Source organism: Octopus sinensis, linkage group LG30, assembly GCF_006345805.1.
Source record: "Octopus sinensis linkage group LG30, ASM634580v1, whole genome shotgun sequence".
NCBI classification, from domain to species: Eukaryota; Metazoa; Mollusca; class Cephalopoda; order Octopoda; family Octopodidae; genus Octopus; species Octopus sinensis.
The window spans coordinates 14,198,236-14,202,686 of record NC_043026.1 but is presented as its reverse complement, the minus strand read 5'-3'; positions in this window follow the sequence as shown (position 1 = coordinate 14,202,686).

The following is a 4,451-nucleotide window of genomic DNA, read 5'->3' as shown; positions in this document are numbered from 1 at the left end:
GTCCCCGTTACTTAGCGTTTCGGCAAAATAGACCGATAGAATAAGTACTGGACTTACAAAAGAATAGGTCCCGGGGTCGATTTGCTCGACTAAAGGCGGTGCTCCAGCACGGCCGCAGTCAAACGACTGAAACAAGTAAAAGAGTAAAAGAGGAGAAGATGTAATTGCTTATTTTTAGAATGACATTGCAGGGTAGGTGTGAGATGCTGGTTCAGGCCAGCTTGAGCAAAAAAATTGTAGAATATTTGGGCGGATACAGCCGGTTTAAATACTAAAGGGTTAAGTCTGTTGGAGAGAGAAAGAACGATGATGAGACTCTTATTGCTCTTATTGTGAGAGCTTCGGAGGCGCAATGGCCCAGTGGTTAGGGCAGCGGACTCGTGGTCGTAGGATCGCGGTTTCGATTCCCAGACCGGACGTTGTGAGTGTTTATTGAGCGAAAACACCTAAAGCTCCATGAGGCTCCGGCAGGGATGGTGGTGATCCCTGCTGTACTCTTTCACCACAACTTCTTCTCACTCTCACTCTTACTTCCTGTTTCTGTTGTACCTGTATTTCAAAGGGCCGGCCTTGTCACTCTCTGTGTCACGCTGAATATCCCCGAGAACTACGTTAAGGGTATACGTGTCTGTGGAGTGCTCAGCCACTTACACGTTAATTTCACGAGCAGGCTGTTCCGTTGATCGGATCAACCGGAACCCTCGTCGTCGTAACCGACGGAGTGCTACCATCCATTGTGAGAGCTTATACTCACACTCAAGTTGTGAGAAAATTGATCAAAATGAGGGAATTATATAGAAGGGGCATTTGAAAAGTTTTGAGACTATTTCAAGGGTGACATTTATTAATTTCAAAGAAGTACAATACTCTAATACAATTCAAGGTGGGAACCTCTGACTTCAATGCATTTGTTTTGGTGCCCAAGCCGCCTGTGAAGGCCCTTTGGAAGGCCCTCCCACCAAAGTGAACGTTTTCGGGATCCTTCAACTTCTCCTTCAGCTTGGGGGACAACCAGAACTTCAGGAATCACGGTCTGGTCTGTAAGGAGGGTGAAGGACACATGTGATGCCCATCTCTATCAAATGGTAGGTAACTACGATGGAATTGTGGACTTGTACACCTGTTTCTTTACTACCCACAAAGTTAACTCGTTTCTGCCCAAAGCGGTAATTTAAAATCAATATTATTGAATTAAAATTCATAATAAATAAGGTTTGAAATATACCTCGAAATCACCATTCAAAACATAGTAAAATAAAACAATTAAAAAATATGTCTGAAAAAATACATTTATTTTCAAAATAATTGTTGGGTAAGGGGTTAACACAAAATTTTATTGCGTATCGATCACCCAAATTGACATCCCATTTTTACTGCATTCTTCAAACAAATCAGCTGTGACAAACAATGTTTAGTAGGGTCCGTTCAAAATGCTGTTAAAGCCACGTCCTTCGATCTGGAATAACAAAAGTTGGCAGGTTAGCTTATCAGATGCATTAAAGTGATATAAGGAATTAAAATAATTCCGGACAGTTATAAATTTCTTTATTGCCCACAAGGGGCTAAACATAGAGGGGACAAAAAAGGACAGACAAACGGATTAAGTCGATTACATCGACCTCCAGTGCATAACTGGTACTTAATTTATCGACCCCGAAAGGATGAAAGTCCACCTCGGCAGAATTTGAACAGTAGTAATGATAATATATATTTCTTTACTACCCACAAGGGGCTAAACACAGAGGGGACAAACAAGGACAGACAAACGGATTAAGTCGATTACATCGACCGCAGTGCATAACTGATACTTAATTTATCGACCCCGAAAGGATGAAAGGCAAAGTCGACCTCGGCGGAATTTGAACTCAGAACATAACGGCAGAGGAAATACCTATTTTTTTACTACCCACAAAGGGCTAAACATAGAGGGGACAAACAAGGGCAGACAAAGGGATTAAGTCGATTACATCGACCCCAGTGCATAACTGGTACTTAATTTATCGACCCCGAAAGGATGAAAGGCAAAGTCGACCTCGGCGGAATTTGAACTCAGAACGTAGCGGCAGACCTATTTCTTTATTACCCACAAGGGGTTAAACACAGAGGGGACAAACAAGGACCGACAAACGGATTAAGTCGATTATATCGACCCCAACGCGTAACTGGTACTTAATTTATCGACTCCGAAAGGATGAAAGGCAAAGTCGACCAGTCGACCTCGGCGTAATTTGAACTCAGAACATAACGGCAGACGAAATACCCATAACGGCGTGCTAACGTGGTGCAGCTGTTACCGACGCGAGTGGGAGAGCTGTAGTCTTTTGCGAGAAAATATCTGCCTGAACTCCTAAACCTCTACAGAATATTGATTGTTGACTATGTGGCCGAGAGGAACCCGGTGGATGTAGATGATACTTTTGCTATTGAAAAAGAGGATTTTCATGAGTTTTACAGTGGCCTTTTGTTTCAGCTAGTAACAGATGCTTGGCTCATTAAGTGTAAAATCCATTCGCATCTGAAGCCTTTCAGACGTTTCTGGTACATTTTTGTTCTGTTTAACACAAAATTTTATTGCGTATCGATCACCCAAATTGACATCCCATTTTTACTGCATTCTTCAAACAAATCAGCTGTGACAAACAATGTTTAGTAGGGTCCGTTCAAAATGCTGTTAAAGCCACGTCCTTCGATCTGGAATAACAAAAGTTGGCAGGTTAGCTTATCAGATGCATTAAAGTGATATAAGGAATTAAAATAATTCCGGACAGTTATAAATTTCTTTATTGCCCACAAGGGGCTAAACATAGAGGGGACAAAAAAGGACAGACAAACGGATTAAGTCGATTACATCGACCTCCAGTGCGTAATTGGTACTTAATTTATCGACCCCGAAAGGATGAAAGTCCACCTCGGCAGAATTTGAACAGTAGTAATGATAATATATATTTCTTTACTACCAACAAGGGGCTAAATACAGAGGGGACAAACAAGGACAGACAAAGGGATTAAGTCGATTGGTGCGTAACTGGTGCGTAACTGGTACTTAATTGATCGATCCCGAAAGGATGAATGGCAACGTCGACCTCGGCGGAATTTGAACTCAGAACGTAACGGCAGACGAAATACGGCTACGCATTTCGTCCGGCGTGCTAACGTTTCTGCCAGCCCGACAAACCTATTTCTTTATTACCCACAAGGGGCTAAACACAGAGGGGACAAACAAGGACAGACAAATGGATTAAGTCGATTACATCGACCCCAGTGCGTAACTGGTACTTAAATTTATCGACCCCGAAAAGGTGAAAGGCAACGTCGACCTCGGCGGAATTTGAACTCAGAACGTAACGGCAGACGAAATACGGCTACGCATTTCGTCCGGCGTGCTAACGTTTCTGCCAGTTCGCCGCCTTTTTGAGGACAGTCCTAACTGCTTCTATTATAAAGAAGTTTCAAAACTTCTGGAATGCACCTCCTATTATCTAGAGCAGAGTTTTACGGACGAACGAAAATACTGATAAAATCTTGGGTCCGATATAAATTGCTGTTTGTCTGTCAGTTCTCTGTTTCCCATTCTTACACACTCTTTCATCTAGGTTCCCTCTTTGTCTCTTCGTCTGTGTGGCGTCAAATCGTTTTGTTTTCGCCTAGTTAAACCACTGGTATTTCAAATTAACCAAACGGGACCATCGTTAATAGTACTCATCCCATATTGCCGAACACACACACACACACACATCACCACCAACACCATCACCACCACCAACACCATCACCACCACCAAAACCACCACCACCAAATAACCACCACCACCACCAAAACCACCACCACCAACACCACCAAAACCACCACCTCCATCACTAACACTACCACCACCACCACCACCACCAAAACCACCACCACCACCACCACCATCACCACCAACACCACCACCAACACCAACACCAACACCACCACCACCATCACCAACACCATCACCACCAAAACCACCACCACCACCACCACAACCACCACAACCACCACCACCACCACCAAAACACCACCACCACCAAAACCACCACCACCACCACCACCACCACCACCACCACACCAAAACCACCACCACCACCACCACCACCACCACAACCACCACCACCACCACCACCACCACCAAAACCACCACCACCACCACCACCACCAAAACCACCACCACCACCACCACCAAAACCACCAACACCACCAAAACCACCACCACCACCACAACCACCACCACCACAACCACCACCACCACAACCACCACCACCACAACCACCACCACCACCACCACCACCACCACCACACAAACACACGTATGTATGCATGTACGCATTGTTGGATAAATACATAAATACATGCGTGTGTGTGTATGTGTGTGTAGGGACAAAGGTAGCTCTTTGGCAAGAAGTTGCTTCCCAGCCCATGGTTCTAGCTTCGGC